Consider the following 24,456-nt stretch of genomic DNA (forward strand, 5'->3'; position numbering starts at 1 on the left):
GGCATCCATTTTAATCTCGGGGCTTTAAGAACATCTCCTTTTCTTTAGGCAGTTTTACATCTCCATTTTCATGTTCTTCATAACTGACCCGGTCTCTCTTCTTGGCAAACTTTTTCCCAATTGTCCCCACCAAGGTCTCGTATCTTCTAGCCATTTCTTCATCTGACACATCGACCTCCTCTGTTTTATCTTCAAAAACTTCTGCTTTGTTCTTAGCATTCATCTGAAGCATTAATTTCTCAACCTCAGGATTAAATCCTCTGAATGACATTCTTCCATAGAGAAGATCTTCACATAACAAGAAACTCTGCTCTTGTATTATGAAACTCTCTTTGTCAGTGCTGGCAAATCCAAGTACCAGTGTTCTTCACCAATGATTTTCTTTTCTTCCCCTTCTAGTTGTTTCTTCGTTTCTGAGTCCAGTCCCCTTTGCATGAACTTCATGCGCATCAGGTTCTTGGACAACTTGGTCTTCTGCTACGAGCCCAGCCGCACACACGCGCTTCCCCCTTTGTTTGTTCTTGAAAAAGATGTTTTTGTATCTGGTAAAACAGGTAGCACAGGATTAATTTAACTGAAGCCTCTTTTAAGACTTTAGAAATGGCTTATTTAAGCTTTACTGCTTTGTCAGCCAGGCCAGGTGGTTTATACCTGTATTCCAAGATCTTTGGGAGGCTGAGGCAGGAGGATTGCTTGAGGCCAGGACTTTGAGACCAGCCTGGGCAGCATAGTGAGACGCCCCCTCCCCCCCATCTCTACAAAAAAATTAAAAAATTAGCCAGGCGTGGTGGCAATACCTGTAGTCCCAGCTGCTTGTGAGGCTGAGGTGGGAATGATTGCTTAAGCCCAGGATGTGGAGGTTACAGTGAGCTATGATTGGGCCACTGCACTTCAGCCTGGGCAATGCAGTAAGACCCCATCCTATCTGTTTATCTATCTATCTATCTATCTATCTATCTATTTTCTTTTTTTTTTTTCCATCCTATTTAAAAAAAAAAAAAAAGCTTTGCTGCTCTCTTAGCATTTTTACTATATAGACCCTGGTATGTGGTATTGATATGTACAATAAGCATTAATTTGGGAAGAAAAACCACATATCATGTGCTTATGCAACCCATACAAATTCACTTCTCAGAGTGATTTTTTTATTGTGGCCAGCTCCAAAACTCTTGATTTAATTTAAGATTGTAATGGTGGATTGCTTTCCTAGCTTGTATACCAGAAAAAATACTTCTCTCTTACATATTTCCATACTTCTTAGTGAAGACTATTTATGTATAGAGTGTATACATTATATTAGAATACCATCTGGGTAACTCCAGACTTGGTGACATAGTTGTAGAAAAGGGTATTGGCAGTGTGAAGTGGGAGTATATTATCTCTTGGTTGATTTTGTACAGCATTTTGGATATTTTCTATATTTTTTATATATTCCCTTCCCTCTAGAGTTGGTCTGCTATAGTAAAAGGAAAGTAATGTTGATACTGCTTCCCTAAGGATTTATATAGTAAGCAAAAAAGAAATGAGGGAAGTAAATGTCTATTTTTTTGAAGAATAAATCAATAAACATGGTTGAAAGTGCTTAATCAATTGTTAGACTATTAGTTATCAGAGATTGAGACACCTTGCGCCCATTCTAAGTGTTTTCCTGAATCCACCCTATGAATAATTGGCCAAGACACCTCCTGTCCCTGCCTCTTCTTTTTTTTTTTAAGAGATAGAATTGACATAAACTAGATTATTCATGTTCCATTTTGAGTTTATTTTTGAATATGGTGCAGGTTTAAATCAAAGTTAATTTCTCTTGCATATGGGTATCCAGTTTTTCTGAAGGTATTTTTAAAAAGCTATCCATTCTCCACTTTTGCACTGCCTTTGTACTTTTGTAAAAATTAGTTTTTCATATATGTGTAGGTTTATTCTATACTGTATATTCTGTTTAATTGATCTATTTGTCTATTTTTATGCCAGTATTACACTGTCTTTATTACTGTAGCTTGTTCTGTAGTAAGTTTTCGAGTAAGCTAGTGTTAGTCCTCTGTTAGAACTTTGTTCTTTTTCAGAGTTGTTTTAACTTTGCCAGGTTCTTTCCACTAGCATTTGAATTTCAGAATCAGCTTGTCAGGTTCTAAAAAGAATCCTGCTGAGTTAATTTGTTGAAATTATATTAATTCTATAGATCAATTTGAAGAGAATTGACAGTTTAAAAAGAGTTTCCAACTCTTGAATAAGGTATGTCTTTCTATATAGGTCTGTCTTACTTCTCTAAGCAAAATTTTGAAGTTTTCAGTAATAAGTCTTTCACATCTTTTTGTCAATTTATTCCTAAGTATTTCCTATTTTTGGTGTAGTATTAGTGTTTTATTTTTAAATTTCAGTTTCCAGTTCATTATTAATATGTGGAAATACACTGATTTTTTTTTTTTTGCATATTGATCTAGTATCCTGCAGCCTTACTTAAACTCACTTATCAGTTCTAGCAGTATTTTTTTGTAGGTTCCATTGGGTTTTTTACGTGAGTGATCATATTTTTAGTGAATAGAGGCAGTTTGTTTCCTTCCTCATAATCCAGATATCTTCTATTTCTTTTTCTTGCCTGATTGCTCTGTCTAGAACCTCCAGCATCATATTTAATAGAAGTGATATGAGTGGATATACTTAGCTTGTTCCTAGTTTTAGGGGAAAAAACATACAGTCTTTTGCCGTTAAGTCTCAGGTTAGTCATATGTTTTTCATAGATGCCTTTTATTGGATTGAGGATGTTCTATTCTAGTTTGTCATGATTTTTATTAAAAATGGATGTTAGATTTTGCCAAATGCCACTTTTGTACTGATCAAAATGATCATGTAATTTTTTTAGTTTGTTAATATAGTAATACATTGATAATATTAAACCAACTTTGCATTCCTGAGTAAACTCTACTTGGTCTTGATGTATTAATTTTTAAATATATTGTTGGGTTCAATTTGTTAACAACTTTTTAAAGAATATTTACTTCGGTGTTCATGGATAAATTTGGTCTGTAGTTTTTTTTTCTTGTGATATGTTTGTCTGGTTTTTGTATAAAGATATTGCTGGCTTCATAGGATAGGTCAGGAAACATTTTCTCCTCTTCAGTTTTTTAGAAGAGTTTGTGTAGAATTGTTATTATTTCTTCCTTAGGTAGAATTTGTCAATGAATCCATCTAGGCCTGGAGTTTTCTTTTTATGGGAAGGTTTTAAATAAAATATTCAGTTTTCTTACTAGATATTAAACTATTCATGTTATCTATTTCTTCTCAAGTCAGCTTTGGTAGTTTATGTCTTTTCAAGGAATTTGTTCATTTCATCTGAGTTGTTGAATTTATTGGCATAAAGTTGTTCAAATTATATTCCCTTATTAACCTTTTAAGATCTGTAGACTCCATGGTGATTCCACATCCATTATTGATAACCTCCCCCTCCGTCCCCTTTCTTCCCTCTCTTTCCCCCTCTGTGTCATAATCAGTGTGACTGAGGGTATATTAATTTTACTGACCTTCTTCAAGAACCAGCTTTGGTTTCATTGAATTCCTCTGTTGTTTTATATTTTATTGACTTCCTTTTTTCTGCTTTCTTTGGGTTTACATTTCTTGGTTTTCTCGTTTTTTAAAGTGGAAGCTGAGGTTGATTCGAGATCTTCCTTCTTTTCTAAAATAGGCATTTTAATGCTATAAATTTACCCCAAAATACTACTTTGGTAGTACCCCACAAATTCTGATATGTTGTGTTTTCATTTTTATTCAGTTCAAAGTCCTTTCTAATTTCCCTTGTGATTTATTCTTGATTCATGAGTTGTTTAGAAGTGTGTTATTTACTTTCCAAAGATTTGGGGGATTTGCCAGAGATGTTTCTAGTACTGATTTCTAATTTAACTCCATTGTGGTGTAAAAAAATCACAATTAAAAACATTCTCTGTATAACTTAAATCCTTTTAAATTTACTAGCATTCGTTTTATCACCTGAATATGATCTTTATAGATGTTTCCTGTGCACTTGAGAAGAACATAATTTTTTTCTGTAATTGGGTGGAACGTTCTATAAATGCCAGTCAAGTCAAATTGGTTTATAGTGTTGCTCAGTTTTATTATATCCTTGTGGATTTTTTCTGTTATTATTTTATTAAGAGAGATGTATTGAAGCCTCTGGCTATAATTGTGGTTTTTGTCTGTTTCTCCTTATTGTTCGGTCACTATTTGGAAGCTCTGTTATTAAGTATATAAACATTTAGGATTGTTATGTTGTCTTGATTGATCTCTTTGTTATTATTATGAAATTATTATCTCTATCCCTTGTAATAGTCTTTGCTCTGAAATCTACTTTGGGGGTTGTGTGTGTGTGTGTCTCCCTTTATTCTCTCTACCTTTTCATTGGTGTGTTTTCCATTGATACGGTTAGATTTGAGTCTGTGATGTTACTTGTTTTTTATTTGTCACATTTTTGTTTCTTTGCCCTCTTTTCCTACCTCCTTTTGGATTAATGAGGTATTTTTTAAGATTTCATTTTATCTTTTTTTGTCTCATTAGCTATAATTATGTATTCTTTTGTTTTTCATGGTTGCTTTAGGGCTAAAACTGTATATGTCTTTAATTTTTCTGTCTTCAAGTGATATTACATCACTTCCTGATTAATATAAAAATGTTACAATTACTCTTCCATTTACTCATATTTCCTTCTTTACAGCCTTTATGTTGTTGATGACATGAATTTCACTTTTTGTATGTTAAAAAAGGCCATAATGTATTGTTAGTGTTTCTGCCTAAACAGTAAATTATCTTTAAAGAGATTGTAAATAATAAGAAAAATAAATAATTAGGAAAAAAATCTTGTATTTCCTCCCATGCAATTAACATTTCAGTTGCCCTTCCTTCCTTTGTGTAGATCCAATTTATAGCTGAGCATTTTCATTTTGCCTGAAGGACTTTCTTTAATGTTTCTTACTGAAGTAGTTTACCGACGATGAAATCTTTCAGCTTTTATGCCTGGAAACATATTTATTTTGCCTTGTTTTCAAAAATTCGTTTTTGCTGGGAATAGAATTCTAGGTGGACAGTTGTTTTTTCTTTCAGTACTTTAAAGGTATTGCTCTGCTGTCTCCTCTCATTGTTTGCCATGAGAAAGTGAATGTCATTCTTAGTTCCTCCCAGTGTAACATACCTTTTTCTTTTCGTTGACTGCTTTTAAGAATTTTCTCTTTTTTGCTGCTTTTGAGCATTTGGTTATATTGTACTTTAATGCAGTTTTCTTCATGTTTCTTGTGCTTTGCGTTGTAGAGCTTCTTTGATCTGTGGGTTCAAAATTTTTAGGAAATTTGGGAAATTTTGGTTTGGGTTTTTTTTTTTTTTTTAATCTCTCCATTTAACCTTTTCAGGGACTACAATTAAGCAGGTACTAGGTTGTTTGGATTCTTCCTACAGTTTGCTGGTGATATTCCTTCCTTCCCTCCCTCCATCCCCATTCTTTTTTCTCTCTGTGTTCATTTTGCATAGTTGCTCTTGCTATGTCTCAAGTTCACCAATCTTCTATTAATATATATATTCTGTTATTAATCCTATCTAGTGTGTTTTTCATCTCTGACATTATAGTTTCATTTCTAAAGATTTTAGTATTTTAAAAAAATAGTTCTATGGCTCTGCTTAACTATTTGAACATATAGAATACTGTTTGTAATTAAAAGCTCTATGGTAGTTCTGGGTCGATTTCAATTTATTGATTATTCTACTCATTATAGATCATGTTTTTCTGCCTCATTGTACACCTGGTGATCTTTGGATGCTCTGATATTGTGAATTTTACCTTGTTGGATGCTAGATATTTTTGTATTTCTATAAGTTTTCTTGAGCTTTGTTCTGGGATGTAGGAAAAGTTACTTAGAAACAGTTTGATCATTTTGAGTCTTGTTACTAGGATTTGTTAAGGAAAATCTGGAAAAGAGCTCAGTCTAGGGCTAATTATGCCCCATTAGTCTTGCAAGACCATTCTGAGTAGTCAATCTTCCGTGAAGTACGAGTTTTCTAGTCTCTCTGGTGGGAGAAGGCCCTGGTCACAGTCCTGTGTGAATGCCAGGAAATGTTCCTTCTAATCATTTTGGGTGTTTCTTTCCCCAGCCTTCTCCTTATGAGTCAATCTGTACTCTATTGCCTACTCAGGGGAACCCTCTGTAGATCTCTGGGGTTCTAGCTCTGTATAGTTCTTTTCTCTCTAGTCCTCTATCCTGTGAACCCTAGTTGCCTTGATTTCCTCAGGCTAAACTCTGTCCCCTCAACTCACCTCCTTGCGTTGCACCTGGGAAACTCTCCAGGCAGTAAGTTGGGCCAGTTGTAGGGCTCTCTTTATTTGTTTCCTGTGTCTCGTGGATCACTGTTCCCCATTGCCTCATATCCATTGTCTTGAAAACCATTGTTTCATATATTTTTCTGGGTATTTTTGGTCTTTTCAGGCAGGAAGGTGTATCTAGTTTCCATTTCTCCATCTTGATCAGAAGTAGTCGTCCTCTATTTGTTTTAAGGACGTTGCCATCCCTTTCCTTTCAACCAAGCTCAAGACTATAAATTTATGATTCTGGTCCAATGCCTTGTTCTCTAAGTCCTCTTAATTCTTGTTTCTTAATATATTTGACACTTATTCTGTACTTAATAGTAAAAATCTTCAGAGAAACATCATCATCATTAACTTATACTAAAAAATAATAAACATCATTGGAGTGGAGGAAATATTGTCAGAATATTTAAAAGTTCTGGTGTCCTAGCACTGTGCCATCTGTAAGGTAAGTACTCAGGGAATACATCTTAATACATTTTAATTCAGTGTAAAATTTGCACATCTTATATGTTGGTAGAGCAGAATTATTTCATGATGAATATATTTGAAAATAATGAGTACAAGGAAAATAAGATCTTTAGGGAGGTTGGTGCTTTTCCAGAGTGAGCCTTAATGTCCCTGCCACATTTTAGATTTACACACACATGGGTGCACACACACACACACACACACACACACACACATACTATTATTATTATCAGCTTTCTTGTTTATCCTATCACTTGGTGTGCTGCTCAAAAGCAGACTTGCCATTCTGGCATCTCCAAAACCTTATATGGTGCCTGGCGTAGAGGTGCTCAATTAATGTTTGATGATTTGAACTGAGTAAGCTAGAGTTTTAGCCTTGGTGCATTGTTAAGACTTTACCTAGAATCTTTGCAGTATAAAGAATCTTAACTGTCTCTACATTATAGTATAACCCACGTCTACATCGTTGTAGCTTGCTGTTATATGTCTTTGGTTTGTGAAAGAGCTGTCATAGAATGAACTCTTTATTGCTTGGAATTACTAGTTAACTGTTGTTTTGCCATTAATCAGAATGTCTCTCTTTTTCATTCTGCTATCTTACTCTAATCAGAGGTATCTTGGAGATGCAAGTCTTACTGGATCTTCCTTTGTGACTCTGTCACAACATTACTGACTTGGTTGTGATCAATCAGGGTTTCTTCCTCCTGTTTTTGTCTTGCCAGTCTTACTTTTGAAGACATTTGTCATCTTCTCTAACCCTACCTCCTGCTCTTCCCCATCTGCACCCCAACCCAGTACTATGTTTTTGAGGGAAAAGATCATAGAGGTCAGTTTCTATTAATATTTCCATTCCAGAAACATTGCATATAAAGAGCTCTTGAAGATAAAAGACTACCTACCTAGTCAGGTAGCCTGCTAATTTGAGAGTGTTGACTATGTATCTTGGCTGGGGAATCTTGGAATCGATAACTTCCTTTGTAATTCATTCTCTACTCACTTGACAGAACAAAATTGCTTTGTTTGTCTTTTATTACTCATGTCTTCTTCACAAAATAAATTATGTGGTATTTCCTCTCTGAACACATAAAATATTTTTTTCAGAATCTTCCCAGGTCTGAGGTCTGGATGGGTATGTGTCAGCCGTGTGTGTGTGTGTGTGTGTGTGTGTGTGTGTGTGTGTTATCGGTGATGTGTGTGTGTTTATTTTTCACTATTCTTGGATTCATTCAGGTCTAGAAAGACTTACAACTTGCTCGCTTTGCATGGTTCTGGCTCCCTCTGCAGCCCCAAATGGAAAAGTGCTTTGTTGTCCTTTGTTGCTGAAAAATTCAGCTCTCTGCCTTCTTTCTTTGAGTAGAGCATCCCAGCTGGTATAAAGTATAGACTGAGGTTTCAAATTTAGGGAATGCTTTTTTTTGGGGGGGGGGGGGGCGGGAAGGCTTGTTGAAGACTGATGTCATAATTCAGGGGAGCTCCAAGAGGTGAGAAAGGGGGAAGCACAGTGAGGAGAAAAGGCAGAAGAAGAGCCAAGCACAATTGCAAAATTTATTTGGAAGTAGAAAGTTAATATACTTATAAGTACTTACTATAAACATTTGTTAAGATGTTGGAGAATTGTAGATTAGAAGGCTAGACCTATTTTAGAATTTCCAGGTCCATTTTACTGGATTACACAGCTTAGAATCTTAACACACAGCTCACGTTGATGATTAGTAGAATTTGGCCTCCAGTGGTGGCTTGGCTGTTGAGCACTCAGCATGACTTTGGCTAGGGCTTGACATCTGTGGACTTCAGTTTCTACTTTAGTAAAATGAATGAGTTAGACCCAATAATTGCTAAATTATAATCCATATTTATTATAGGGGCTTCGAATTATTCATTTTTAATATATCCTTTAGAATTTGCTTCTCCCCAGAAATCTAGAGCTACTGTCACAGCAAAATGATCCCTGGGTTCCAGAATTGAAATTTTTTAAGAAGCAGTCAACCATGTTGTCCTGTAATGACGCCAGGATACATATGAGCAGAATTTCTGGACACATTTTGCCCCAATAAAGTAAAATCACATATATTCATGAGTGGCTTTTGGGGGGTTGGTGTGTTCTATTTATTGATCTGGGTGCTGGTTACACAAATGTGTTCAGTGTATTAAACATTGCACGTCTATGTGCACTTTATTTCTAGTTATAATTCAATTAAAAGTTTATTTTAAAAATATCTCATATATTAATGCTTCTTTAGAGTATTAATTAGAGTACTATTTTTGTTTTTTAAGAGACAGGGTCTCACTCTGTCTCCCAGGCTGGAGTACAGTGGCACGATCAGCTCACTTCAACCTTGAATTCCTGGGCTCAGGCAATCCTCTAGCCTTAGCCTTCTGAGGAGCTAGGACTACAGGCACACATCACCATTCTCTGCTAATATTTTGTTTTTAATATATTTTTTTTAGGGAGAGGGTCTCCCTGTGATGCCCAGGCTGATCTCAAATTCCTAGCCTGAAACAATCCTACTGGCTTGATCTACCTGAGTGCTGGGATTACAGGTGTGAGCCACCATGCCTGGCGCAGAGTACTCCTGTGTGTGCACAGATGTCTGCTTTGTGAAACCATCTCCATTTCAAATCAAAGCACATTAAATCATATCTGTTTTAAAGGGGTAAGGACATGTCCATGTTTAGGTATATGACTTTTATATAATTTGATTAGAATGATTATATAATAAATTCATGCATTTAGAGATTTCATATTCATAAAGTAAGTTTGGGATCCTTAAAAATGGCCTTTCTTATTCAATAGGTCAGCATCATTTGGTATGTTTCTTTTTTCTCTGTGTAATCCTTTTCAGAACTTAGATTCCCTATGAATTGTTACTGTATGGTCCTTATGAATCCAAATAACATACATTAACTTTCTTGGAAGGTCACAGTCATGTTGGATCTGTTTGAAGTAAGTAATATAAAATTTCTAGAATAAATAAAGTAGGCACATATTACGGATAGTTTATTATTCACTCATCACTTTCCTTTCCCATAATCTATATTTGATTATGTAATTTTCATCTTCGTTTTCTTGGAACCTTTGTCCCTTTCCCACTGTATCGTCACAAAATCTTTTCCATACTTAGAAGAATAAAACTAGAGGTTATTGCTTGAAAATATAGTGAATAATTGTTAAAATTCTGCACTGGTTTGTATTGTTTGTTCTCTAATTTGGCTGTAAAGGTCTAAAGAGATTTATTATTTTTGCTATTTAGGCTTAAAAAGAAAAACAATTACCTACAGAATCTAGTTTTTATCTTGGAATGAAACTCATATAACCTTGTTGGTTTTAATGGGAATTAGCTAACTTGAACTCTTCTCTAGAGGTCTCCCAAAATTGTTTCTTTGGCTCTATGTTGAAAGGACTAATCTACAGAAAAGGAGGTGACAAGAAGGAGGCTAGGGGATGTTCTTCCCAGAAGATTTTCTGCAGTGAGGCTGACTTAGAGCTTAATAGAAAGTGCGAGATACCATAGTGGTATGTTTCTGTTATTGTTCGTGTGTAGTATTCACAGGCTCTGAACCCAAGGACTGTATTTCTATGTGGAGCAGATATTGACCTCTTTTTCTAGGCTGAAACAGTGAAGTGTATCAGTTTTGAGCCTGGGTTATAAGAAACCTAAATTAGTTTGAAGTGGAATTATACTGATGAAAGGGCAGTTGAAAGCCCTTGACACTGGACAGAGGATTGTCTAGTGTCTAATCTTGGCTCAAAATGGACCAGACATAATGAGAGTCCATTATGAACTGCTGATCTCTTACCCCTCCCCTCAGTAGACCTTATTAGACTTGCAAAAATAGCAAACACTGTGTGTCTTTGGCATGGCGCCTGCCGTGTACTAGAGGAAGAAAGCGTACCTTGTTTGCACTCCAACCAGATACTGGTGAATCGTGTTACAGCTCTGCTTGGTTCTGAGCTCCTCTGTTCAATCTCGTCTTGACAGATGCTGTCATTGCCACCCCTTAGCAAGACAAACACAGCCACTCTGCAGGAGTTGGCTTTTGCCCAGCTGTGCTTGCCAGTGCCCCAAGTTGATGCGCTTGTGTACCTGTAAAAAGGTAACAGCCTGTGGGTCTGTTATCCTCTGCCATTATGTGCATTATCTTTTGAGTTTTTGCTCTTTCTGAGAGAGAAGTTGTAGTTTTGTTTGTTCAGATAAATGTGAGCCCTCAACTTCTCTTCTTGCTTTTTAAACAGCAGATGTTCATTAAGCACCCATGAAAGATCCCCAAGAAGAGTTTCTGCCTCTTATAAGTTCACTGTCTCTGAAAGATAGGCAAACAGTCACGTAATCAGAACCTTGATAGCTATGTGTATAAAGGACTTTAGGAACAAAGATGAAGGAGGGTCTCTCTGGGGATGTGTGTCAGGAAGAGAGTCCTCTAGTGTGGGCTATGAAGGTTACATATTAGAAAGTATGATACATGTGTTGGCTGGGGTCCCAGGTAGAAGAGAAGTGTCTTGAAATGAGCTTGGTGAACCTAGGTTGGGGCCTGGTTTTGATGGCTTCTGGCAATGGGGAATCATCATAGAATTTTAAAATAGATATGTAGCCTCTTTGAATTTTTTTTTTTTTTTTTTAGAGAAGTATTATTCTGTCAGCAGTCTGGAGATGAGATTTTATAAAATATGGTGAGAGCTGGGGAAGCAATAGCCTATTAAGTTGGGAGAGGGAGGCACTGAGTGGTTTTGGATGTGGTCCTTATTTCAGGTAGAGAGAGTAGTCATGGGAGGTATTTAGGAATCTTAAAGACAGGACTTAGCTAACAACTATATATTATGAGACTGGAAGGAGAAATAAAACAGTGTAAGAAAGGAGGGTCTAAGGTTTTCAGCTAATATTCCTAGAGAGTATTTACAGAGGAAACAGGGAAGGCAGAGCAGGTTTGAGGGATGCATGATGATTTCAGTTTGGGACAGAGTGAGTTTTAAATACCTACAGAATATGTAGATATTAATAAGTAAATTTCAGTGTGAAGTTTATACCCAGTGTTCAGAATAGGGTGGGCATACAGGTTTCCAGGATAATTTGAGTGTTATGAATTTTAGTCTGGTTTAGCCATTAGAGGCATGAGACCCTCTAATCCATGTTTGATGTCCCATGGCAGTATTGATGCAGAAAAGACTAACATCGTAGACCAGCTCTTACCTGCTTTAAAAGGCATTTAGTATATTTAACTCTTTAGTCCAGAAAGCCATTTGCCAAAAGTCCATCTGAATTTGTGCAGCAGGGAATAATATAAGAGTGAGTTTTGTATATTCACCATTTGGGAACTAATTCCACAGGACCATAGCCTAGAAATTCTTGTTCTCTACTGGGATTGATCCTTTCTGGAAAGAGTTTCACCTGGATTTTTTTTATCCCAGTAGATGAAGGCATTAGTATTTCTTTCCCATATTCAGCAAGCAGCATAAATTTTGTAGAAAGCAACTAAAGATTTTCTTCCAAAGCTCTATGTCTCTTCTCCTTCAGTTCTTCTCTGTAGAGCTATGGCCCAGTCTGTCTACTTTTTCCACTGTCTGTAACATCTGTCCTTTGGGACCCACAGGTATTTCTTGGCTTACAGTTTTTGTTTTCTTAGGGGATTTCTGGGACATTTAAATGTAACTGTATCCAACAGTGAATTAACAATCCATAGAGTGGGCATCATTGGGAAATACACTAATGTAAGAATCTAAAATGTGAGTCAAAGTTCCATTTAAAAGATGTAAATGCAGGTTATCTCAGTAAACTTGAGAATTGTTGATCAATAATTCCCCTCTTTTCTCTTGTCCTTTTTCTCTTTTCTTTACTTTTTCCCTTCCATTCTCTTCTCTCCCTCCCCATTAGAAATAGCTGAAAGATTTGAGCAGAATTGTGAGGCCCTTAGGAGCTGTGTGTGGAGCAACCAGATGACTTCATATGAAAAGGCCTGAGGGAGCATAAGGAGGCTCTTAAAAGGCCAGCCTCTTTCCAGGTGTTCCTGACCTTAGATGGTCATCCAGATGTTATTTCTGACCTTGGACTGACTCAAAATTGGGAAGGGAAATTGAAGGCAGCTCATTAAACCACTGTGGGCACAGATGAAACTGTTAGAGATAAAGATAAAAAAGTAGATTTCGAGATACCTTAAAGAGATACAAGTAGAGCTTCCATTTGATCCAGCAATCCCATTACTGGGCATCTACCCAAAAGAACAAAAGTCGCTCTATGTAAAAGAATGTTTATAGCAACACAATTCACAATTGCAAAGATGTGGAAACAACCCAAGTGTCCATCAATACATGAGTGGATTAATAAAATGTGGTATATGTATACCATGGAGTACTATTCAGCTTTAAGAAACAATGGTGATATAGCACCTCTTGTATAGTCCTGGATAGAGCTGGAACACATTCTACTGAGTGAGGTGTCCCAAGAATGGAAAGACAAGCACCACATGTACTCACCATCAAATTGGTATTAACTGATTAACACATAAGTGCACATATGAGAATAACATCTATTGGATGTTGGGCAGGGGGGAGGGGGGAGGGAGGAGGAGGGGACGGATATATGCATACACAAAGAGTGCAACGCGCACCACCTGAAGAATGGACATATTTGAAACTCGGACTTAGGGGGGGAGGGGGGCAAGGGCAACATACGTAACCTAAACGTCTGTACCCCTATAATATGCTGAAATAAAAAAAAAAACGTAGATTTCTCTGGGGGAGGGATTTGGTCCTAGATGAAGCCTTGTTTACCCAGGCTTTTTCATGCAATTTGAAACCAAAGATTTCCTTGTCTCCTACGTGCTAATCTATGGAATGGTATGGTTTAGCTGCCTTCTAAATCTATCTTGGCAGCAATGTTTGTGAGGAGACATGGCAGGGTCTGTCTGGGGGGAAAGGAAAAGAGAGTATTGAATATAGATACTTTAAACTAGATCATAGTTTATATAATCTCAGACCTTGAAGAAACTCTTGAGGCTACTTGGAGGGGAGGATTCGGGAAGTTTATCTTTGGGGAACCCAGGAGTGTGGGTTTCTTTCACACTGAAAAGAAGGCAGGGTTCAGTCATCACTTTTCATGTCACTGAATACAATTCTAGGCTTCTTTTTATTGTTATCATTATCTCATCTGGTAACGGTGTTTCCAATGGGAAATATCTTTACCTCTCTAAACAGAATAAATACTGTGATGCCATTCTGCCAGTTTGTGAAATGCTGTAGGGTCCTCTCCTATCTGCTTTTTCTGTGTTCTTTCCATGTGTCATGGGAAGGCCCCACCTCCCCAGCCAATGGGTCTTGTTCTTTGTCATTTGCTTATATCTTCAGTTTGGGATGTGGCAAGGTGAGGCAATGTGCATTAGAGGAATTCTGGTACCACAGTGTGCTGGGAAGAGAGCATGATGAGATGTTTTGGGGTGGAGAGTCCATGCTAAACATCTTGAATGCTTAGGAACTTCTTTGAAGAATTGTATGCCTTTAGGATTCTTATGCTCAATATATTTTTCACCACTTTAGAAATAATCTTCTTAAAGTCCTTCCTTGAATCTATAATGACTGCCCATTACATTCCAAATTCTGGAATGTAAGACCTAATTAGTCTAATCATGAAAGACCTTTTAGTCTCATCAACTAAGACCCCTTGTTCTCGCTGACATTCTTTTTCCTAGGCACTGCCTCCTTCCCCAGCTTCCCACGTGCCTCTTCCCACTGCTCTTTCTGTTCCTCTGTAAAAATCCAAATTCAGTGCTTTTACCTAACCATATTCCAGGAAGCTTCCTGGAGTCTTGTGGACCATATGGATTTCTACTTATTTTAGTTTCTGCTGTTCCAGGAGGAAAATATGATTTTAAAAATACCATGGTCCCTTTGTACTTCTACAGAAGAATATGAGTTAGTGAGTTATACATTTGATGCTTGATTTTACTTAGCATTATGAGAATATAAGTAAATCTCAAGATATGATCTTGCCCTGAAAGAATCCAGTGACAAATCCAAAACTAAATGTGAATGAAGCTAGCAATAACTGGATAACCTCTGTTACAGAGAGAGGTGGTATTATGGGGAGAGAAACAGTACAAACTAACCCAGGGAAGTGCACTGAACAGGGAATGTGGGAAATAGGAAGCCGTCCAGAGTGGAGGGAGTATGTAGGTGGAGTAGTGGCTGAGAGGCTTAGATGGAGTGGAAGGAAACTGCATAGGGCTTGGATACCATGGAAAGGAGTTTAGGCTAAGCAGTGGAGATCAGTTGATAGGTAGTTGAGTAGGTGAGTGAGACTGAACTGTGTGGGGCAGGTGGAAGGGAGGGTTACAAAGACCTGCCCAAAAGGGACTGCCAAGGTAAGCCAGAAGCTCATAGTGGTAAAGATGCAGAATGGTGACTTGGGAAGCTGTAGCACAGAAAGAAATGACAGGGCTTGCTGACAGATCTGTGAAAGCCTTGTGGGAACTGCTGATCATGTTTTAAAGTGAAATGTTTTAATGCTATGGGTATATATGATTTAAGTAAGTCTAATTTGTAAAGATTCAGATTTCATAGTGATATACTGTATTTGTGTAGCAAATGAAACTTTTAAAGACATCTATGTAGCTATCACATCATGTTATCTTCATCATTTGTATCTACTTTCTTACCTATAAATGTGAGTAACACCTGCTAATTCTCTAGGCTTAATTTGTAGAAGGCTCAGCATGTGAACAATAAATCTGGTACACCATTAAAGGACTAAAATTCAATCGTTTTTTCTCCCATTCATTTTGAAGGAGAGGAATCTTTGCTTTACAGAAATATTTAGAAATGAGCCCCCTTAAATGTCAGGCTCTCTTTAGACTTAAACTATTCTTATTTCCAAAAAAAAAAAAAAAATATAACACCAGAAGTTCCAGAACTCTTGCTAATTAGTCAGGTCCCCTGTGCCCACACACCCTCCCATCTTTGCCTGAATCTTCCTAGTCTTGCTGCAGCAGTTGGGGCAAGTTCAGCCCACTTACATCCTGCCAGGGGATAAACTTGATACTTTTTGTTTTCATGAAACACTATCTGAGTGAAGTGAGCTCTTTGATCCACTGTCTTCCCTGCTGAAGCTAAGGGAGGATTAAGGAACACCTCTGAGTTGATTAATATTGGATGAGGTTTATATAATTTAAAATTACACTCCTATTAACCCTTTCACTCATTGAAGAAATAGGAAAGACTTGTGTAATCACAGTTCCCATAGAGGCATGAGGTGCTGTGTCTTTTCTGGATGCATCCTTTTCATCTACATAGGGCAGAGTATGGGGATTTAGTAAACATTAATTGATGATTGCCATTTCTTGTAGCTTCATAGAGAGAATTAATCTCTGTACCCCATTATAACCATACTGAATAAGATATGCTGAAATGGCATTGGGATCACACAGTTAGTATCTGTATATTAGGCATTGTATTTATAATGGTGAATAAGATAGATATTCCTCTTGTCATCAACAACAACATCAATAATACCACCAGCTCATGTTCCTTGTGTGCTTACTATATGTAAGTTTCTATTTTAAACACTTTTCATCTATTTTAATTCTCATAACAAATTTACAGAGCAGATACTATCATTTTCTCCATATTGCAGGTAACAAAACCAAGGCACAAAGAGGTTAAGTATCTTGCCCAAGGTCTCACAGCTTATAAATAAATAGTAGAGCCAGGATCCACACCTAGGCAGGCAGCTCCCAGAGCCCAGGTTCCTAACTTCTGTGCTGAACTCCTCATGGTGAGAAAGGCAGGCAGTTGATAAATCCTTTCAAGTGTGATGAGATCTGTGGGAGTCTTTAACAGGATGAATTAACCTTGAGAAGGCTGCGAAGACTTTCCTGTGAAAATGTCCTTTGGGAAGAAACATGAAGAATGAATAGGAGCTTTCTAAGTGATGAGTAGCAGACAAGAATATCCAGCATGCGCAGTGGCCCCAAGGCTGGAGAGAATAGAATATGGCAATTTTTTTTGGAGAGCGAGTCTCACTCTGTTCCCAGGCTAAAGTGCAATGGCATGCTTCCTAGCTCACAGCAACCTTAAACTTCTGGGCTCAAGTGATCCTCTTGTCTCAGCCTCCTGAGTAGCTGGGAGTACAGGTACAGGCTACCACACCTGGCTATTTTTTCTATTTTTAGTAGAGATGGGGTCTCCCTCCTGCTCAGACTGGTCTCGAATGCCTAACCTCAAGCAATCCTCCCACTTCGGCCTCCCAGAGTGTTAGGATTATAGGCATGAACCACTGCGCTTGGCTGAATATGGCGATTTTTGAGGAACAACTGAAAGAAGCCTATTAAGGGTAGAGAGAGTGACAGCGCGTGTGTTATAGAATCACATGCTGGCAGGGGCCAGATCACAAAGGGCTCTGTAGATTCTACTTTAAGGATATGGGTCATGGAAGTATAAAGGACTAAAGACAAGGGGTACTAAAGGGAGTGGGAGTGACATGATGAGTTGCAAGTTTAGGAAAGATGTTTCTAACTGCTGGTGTGTCTGATGAGTCATAGACCAGGAGAGTGGATGAAGGTAGTGTAGTCAGGAAGCGAGTGCTCTAATCCAGGTGAGAGATGATGGTGGCCTGGACCAAGGTAGTAGCAGTGAAGATGGAGAGAAGTTTAGGAACTTCTTAGGAGGCAGAGAGTAGGTGGTCTAGTTGTGAGGGATGAGAGTAAGGAAGGAAGCTGTAACAATGCCCAAGTTAAGAGTGAGAAGAAAACTTGCAAGGTAGCCAGACTGGACCATGAACAAATGATCTACAGTCATGCTTATTTGGTGAAGGATTGTGCAAAAGAACACATGTGACTTGTTTCTAACATGTGGATGACACAAGTTTGCCGAACTAGAGAATGTTTCTTGCTGGGAGTATGGACACACTTAAACACAGACACACCCTGACTTGTTATGGAGGGTTAGGCCTCCGAAGTTAAGGTAATTTCATAACCAAGGTTGCCTCTTTCATGCCTAAGACCCTCTGCCTCTGGTATTATTGATGTGCACCACCACCACAGTTCAGGCACCCACACCGAATTTCCAGTTAAGTGAAAGCGTGGAATGATCTGTCTGACAACACTGCACAACAGTGAGAGGGACAGATGAATGCCATATCTGTACAAAACTACCACCTGGGTTCAAGGGGAAAAGTGGTAATTATTCACATGGACGTCAATTTCAATTTTTATCTCCCCCGTGAGCTAATGCTGTTCACTTTAAGACAGCTTTCCGGTCTAGAGAACCACCAAAAGCTTCCTTCTGATTGTTACCATTGTGTAGCTAGGTGTTTTCTGCTTAATGTTTGGAACTGAGTGGGATCAGATAAATTCCAAGTGGATGGGAAGTTTTTATATTGTGGTCAATATGATGGCAGCAGCTCTAGTCTGCCCTACAGACCTTCCATAAAATTTTTCTGCTGCACGCAGATGCCTGCAGAATTTATATTTTGATGTTTTCAAACCTCGCTTTGTAACAGCCATTTTAGTGATCATGCTTGAAAGTGTGTACTTGCCAGTGGTATGGATTTAACCTAAGTTATGAGGGGAACTATTTTGCAAGGAATTAAATGTGGTGTTTGAAGAACTGGGGAATGAAGGTCTTTTACAAAACTGAAGTTTCTGAAGGAAAAACATTGGATCAGACTAGATGAACTGGTTTGATTAAATGCTGTGTCTTACTGACTCAGGGTTGTTATTTCTGGTTGCTTATTTTATTTTTTATTAAAGTATTTAACGTACCACAGTTTTCTCAGGATGGTGTAAAGCATTTAGGGAAAGACATAAAAGAAACAAGAAGCATGAACCCTTCCATCAGGCACCTGAATAACTAATGGAAAACATATTGAGAATACATAGGAAATTTATGTCTTATAGTCATACATGTGCTTCATACTTTTCAGAATGTCCCTATACCTCTGGTACCTTACTTGGTTCTAGTTTCCTTACATAACCATCTGTACTTGTCTTCTTTGCTTGTTTATGATCTGTCTCTCTCACTTGAGCATGAGGTCTTTGAGAACAGTTGTTCTCGGCTATATCCCCAGCACCCAGATCAACACCTGACACGTAGTAAGTACTCAGTACATTTTAGTTGGATAAATGAACAAAAATTTTGTCTTATGACTTTGAGTAATAACCATATAAAACAGGTGCGGCATGCTACTGTTTATGTACATCTGATTTTGCTTTGTGGCAACTTTTTACTGAGGATTTTTGGTTTTCCTGGGAGAAGTTTTTGGGTTATTTTTGTTTTTAAAGAAAGGGAGTATTGTCATAATTAAATTGAATCTGTAGGGGAACTCGTATACTTGTCCTGCATTTATGGGGATTTTTTTTTTCTTATTAGAAAGCCCACTAGTAAATAATTATTAATCCCATGTCTGAGGGAGACTCTCTGACAACTGCAAGGTTTTCAGCAGTAGAGTAAGCTTAATTGTGGTAGTAAGTCATCTTGGCAATGGCAAGTACAACATATTTTAACTGATGATTTCTGCATGATTTGTATGAGTTTCTTTATGACAGGAATCACAACAAAGCTCTTACGTGACTGTGTCTAAAGCTATCAGTCAGTTGGAGCTGTGAAAATCAGTTCGCATGTGTCAACAATTTAATCTTCTAATATACTTGCCAATAGAAAACTGACACTAGAATTATTTTTCTGTATTTATTGACTAGAAAGATGTGGTTATCATGTGCACTGATTGAAAAATCTTTAAATTCCAATCTTTAAATTGGGACCATATGTGTGTTCTTTCACTAGCCAAATCTGTGCATTCACCCACACATGTATACATACACGCACAGAGTGCAGTTACATTGATGTTTGTGTTATATATTTATGTATTCCTACAAAGCACACGTGTGCCTCATGCATATTTGTGAGATTTTAATGTGCTTACTGATTGAAATGTAAGGATGTTGGGTAAGTTTCCTTATCTGTTAACTGAAAATAATACTACTACATACCTTCCAGGCTCCTAGTAAGGATTTAGTTAATATGTGTAAAGTTCTTGAAACAGGGCCTAGCACATAATAAATTCTCCATAAATACTAGCTTTTATTATTTTAGAGTATGTCTTTATTATGTCAGCCTCAGTATAGGACTGTTGGTCTCTTTATCTTCTGATAAAAATTTAGCTTCAGAGGCAGGCTTATTAACGCCTCAGAATTACTATATAATTCATTTGGTGAATTTACTGTTATTCTAAAATGCCCTCAACCAATTTTATGCCATACATGAAATATTGGTATTTGTATTTCTAAATAAAAGCCATTTATTAAATACCTTAGCAGTATTGATTGCTGTTATAGTAAAATATTTCTCTTACTAAATCATCATCATCCCCTGGGGTCTATCAGAGAGATATTTTCAGTGAATGTGTCATTTTAATTGTCAGACTAATTAACTTTATTGAGAATCTTAATGGGTTGAAAGAGAACAAATTTTCCATTTATTGAGAAAAAATCGGTAAAGTATTTAAGTGACCAAATAGAAAATGCAAAAGAGTGTAGAAGAATTTGGGAATATAGGTAACACATACTTAGAAAGACATTGACAGGGGCACCATACTATTTTGAGACAGGTTTCAGTAAGTAATGGTGGTTTCCAGTGGGGGAAGAAGGTTATGAATCATTAGCCAAAATGAGTGTATGAGCTGGTGATTAGAAAGGGCTGCCTAACAGTTGTTTTTGAACAATTGGATTTTTGTTGGAATAAATAAATAGCTCATTCTAGACAAAAGTACAAGGGACTCTATATAGCTCATCTAATTATATAGGTTAAAATGAAGACCACAAGAGTTGTTTAGTGGAACTGGGAGGACCAAAGCCAGACTCCACTGTCGGGGGATATAATGCCTTTCATAACAATTCTTTAACAGAGGTAGCATGGAAACCGAATGTGTAAACTTGAGATGTTCACCTCTACTCTCTAAGAATAATTCCAGCCCAGAGCCATGCTATTATTTTATATGGAGTCTGTAGTCTATTCTTAATAAAATGCTTTGTTTTATTATGGGTGAAGAAACACAGTACATACCTACTTTGAATCAAGTTTGGGCATGTTTGAAAACAGGGCAGGTTCTTAGATCTAGACTACTTGTGTGTGTACAGGGTCTCTTTCTGCATGGCTGCCTTTGTGATTTGATTTATGTGCATTATAGAAACTATCTTATCTATTTTTAAGATTGTAGAAGGCATTTATATTTAGGGTATTGCATTGATTTTTTGGAAACTATATGTGTAGGGTACATTGTCTTTGAGTCTCAGGACAGTTAATTGAGTTACAAAAAGGGGATGCTGAGGCTGCTGGGCTCAGAACCACTAAACTGGATGGTCACCAACTTTGTTCATGCTGCATCTTTTTTTCTTTGTGATCAGTTGGGGAAAGAGAGAATCTTTGGTAGCTTTTTAGACTGACTTTGAGATTAAGAGAGGCAGGGTATTATTGACTAAAACCTTTTGTATGGAGGCATACTTTCTTTTAAGATTTGTGATTTTACCCTTACATATCAGATTTCATAGAATCCAATTGTAAATACATATTGAACAGTTACAGGGATAAAGAAGCTTGAGGACAGCAAAGCAACCTACTTTGATGAAAGGGTCAGATGGATTTTAAGATCTGCATCCTTTCTTAGCCTCCTAAGTATTTTGAGAAGCACTAGGGTATAGTGAAAACAACAACAACAACAAAACTTCGGTATATGGAATAAGCTGACCTGTTTTTCCAAATGACTGCTCAACTAGCTGCCTGCCTCTGAGAGTTACTTCCCTAGTTTGCAAAATAAAGCTAATAATACCTGTTTCACAATTTTTCAACAGATTTATTGATATATGGTATATTTCACACACCATAAAATTCACTAATTTGAAGTATATAGTTTAGTGATTTTCGTATATTCACAGTTATGCAGCTATTACCACAATCAATTTTAGAACATTTTATCACTCCCAAAAGAAACTGAACCCAAAAGCAAAAGCAGTCACTTTCCATTTCCTCCCCAATTCCCCCAACTCAAGGCAACCACTAACCTATTTTCTGTCTGTATGGATTTGCTTATTTTGGACATTTCATATAAATGGAATCATACAATGTGTTGTGCTTTCTGACTGCCTTCCTTTACTTAACATTTTCAAGATTCATACATGTTGTAGCAGGTATCAGTAATTCATCCCGCCCAATTTTATTGGGGTATAATTGACCAAAATCTGTATATATTTAAGGTATATAATGTGGTGATTTGATATATGTATGTATTATGAAATGATTAGCAGAATCAAGTCAATTAACACATCCACATCCATCGCCTTGCATAGTTACCTTATTTTGCGGGTGATGAAAACACTTAAGATCTACTCTCTGAGCAAATATCAGGTATGCAATATATTATTTTTAACAAGTCACAATACTATACATTAGATCTCAAGAACTTACTTGTCTTATAACTGAAAGTTTGTACCATTTGACCAATATTTCCCCATTTGTCTCACTGCTGTCCCTGGCAACCACCATTCTGTTCTCTGTTTCTATGAGTTTGATTTTTTAAGATTACACATAAAAATGAGATCATACAGTATTTGTATATCTGGCTTATTTCACTTAGCATATGTTTTCTGGATTCATTCATGTTGTCAAAAATGGCAGGGTTTTCAATGGTGTGGAGTAAAGGGAACCCTTGTACACTGTTAGTGGGAATATAAATTGGCACAGTATCATGGAAAAGAATATGGAAGTTTGTAAAAAAATTAAATATAGAACTACCATATGTTTTATCAGTTCTACTTCTGGATATATATCTAGAGGAAATTTAGTCACTATCTTGAAGAGATCTCTATACTCCCATGTTCATTGTAGCATCATCCACAATGGCCAAGATGCAAACACACCCCAGGTGTCCATTGGCGAATGACTAGATGAAGAAAATATGATGTCACACACACACACACACACACATACACACACACACGTGTGTGTGCATCATGGAATATTAGCCATAAAAAAGTTTGTTCATTTTTATTGTAAATTATACTCCATTTTATGTATATATCACATTTTGTTTATTCATTTATCAGTTGATGGACACAATGTTTTTGGAACAACCAAATAAGACAAAGTATGTAAAGTGCATATTTATGTCTCTCACATAGAAGCAATATACATTTTGTTGTTCCTTCTCACTGGTTTGAACAGACTTTTTGCATGAATTATCAGCGGCCCTTCTTATTGAGTAGATCATCTGTCTGCCAGTTCTCATATTGGTCCTCAACTCATTGAAGATCCTGTTGGGCACTTGTTTGATACTAGAATTCACACTGCTTTTCTCAGCAGCCAGAAGTGTTCAAGGGTTACTAGCAGTGCTTGTTGTCATTACAAATGCTTTGTACATAACTATAAATGCTGGGTTTGAAGGGATTGAAAGAGGGAGCCATTGTGGCTTACACAGATGTCAACTAATTTAGCGTTGATCTTCATTCTGAACCTGAGCATTCACACCAATATCAAGCTGTAGGTAGTTATGTTGTGTGCAAAGATTGGAGGGAAATAGGGGTTTGGTAGTTCCATGCTTGCTGACTTTATAAGACAAGAAAATTGCTGAAGGTTTACAAGACATCACACAGAAGGCTTATGTTACATATACAGGCCTTTTGACAAGAAAAGCCACTGATTGTCTCAGTGTAAGGATTTGGAATTTTAAAATTCTGATTGATTGCTAAATGACAAGTAAAATTGTAATTGAGGTAGATTATTGCTAAAGGCCAAAGAGAGTATCTAGAAGCATTTATTTCTATTTTGTTGGCTACCGTAATACCATGAAACTCAATTATTAAAAGTAGAATTTCTGCTTTTTCACTTTTTTAAGATACTAGAATATTAAAATTAAATTCTAAACAAAGCCCAATTGTTGTTACTCACTAAGCAAATATTATTATAGTGTCTAAAGTTTCCATTTGAGGCCTTGAAACAAGTTGTTAAAATTGAAACCCTTGCTGGTTGTGATTTTAATGATAAATTTGTTGTATGGGCTTTCTAGCTTGTTAGCCTTGTTCCACAAAGACAAAATATTAACAATAGCTTGCATGTATTGAGCAGTGAATTTGTGCTACTCTCTGTACTAACCACTGATGTCCCTCTTTTATAGATAAGGAAGCTGAGGCTCAGAGAGATTAAGTAACTTGCCCAAGGTTATACAGGTTATAAGTGGCATTTTTTTTCATAGCTTCCCATTTTATAAAGTAAAAGGTTTTTTTTGTTGTTTGTTTGTTTTTAAAAATGCTTCAGAAAATCTCCATACTGCTTTCCAATAGAGGTTGTACTATTTTTGTAGTCCCACCAACAGTGTATAAACATTCCTTTCTCTCTGCGTCCATGCCAACATCTATTGTTTTTGGACTTTGTGATGAATGCCTTTCTAACTGGGGTAAGGTGGTATCTCATTGTGGTTTTAATTTGCATTTCCCTGATGATTAGTGACATTGAACATTTTTCATATGTTTGTGGGCCATTAGTCTTTCTTCTTTGAGAAGATGCTGTTCATGTCTTTTACCCACTTTTTAATAGGGTTTTTTTTTCTTGTTGGTTTGCTTCAGTAAATTCTGGTTATTATTTCTTTGTCGGATATGTAGCTTGCAAATATCCTCTC

General features: G+C 36.9%; 1 protein-coding gene and 1 pseudogene across 3 annotated transcripts in view; one reads left to right on the forward strand and one right to left on the reverse strand.

The window, feature by feature from the left end:
- The window catches only part of AUTS2 (autism susceptibility candidate 2), a 1,232,042-nt gene that overhangs the window by 335,458 nt on the left and 872,128 nt on the right, over nucleotides 1–24,456 (forward strand). The window lies entirely within an intron of this gene.
- LOC105806980 overlaps nucleotides 11–24,456 on the reverse strand; it is a 49,377-nt pseudogene continuing 24,931 nt past the window's right edge. The window contains exon 2 of the transcript XR_001137306.1: nucleotides 11–477. The product of XR_001137306.1 is annotated as an M-phase phosphoprotein 6 pseudogene (transcript). The remainder of the gene's footprint in view (nucleotides 478–24,456) is intronic.

This window comes from Propithecus coquereli, unplaced genomic scaffold (genome assembly GCF_000956105.1).
Source record: "Propithecus coquereli isolate 6110/MARCELLA unplaced genomic scaffold, Pcoq_1.0 Scaffold150, whole genome shotgun sequence".
Lineage (NCBI taxonomy): Eukaryota > Metazoa > Chordata > Mammalia > Primates > Indriidae > Propithecus > Propithecus coquereli.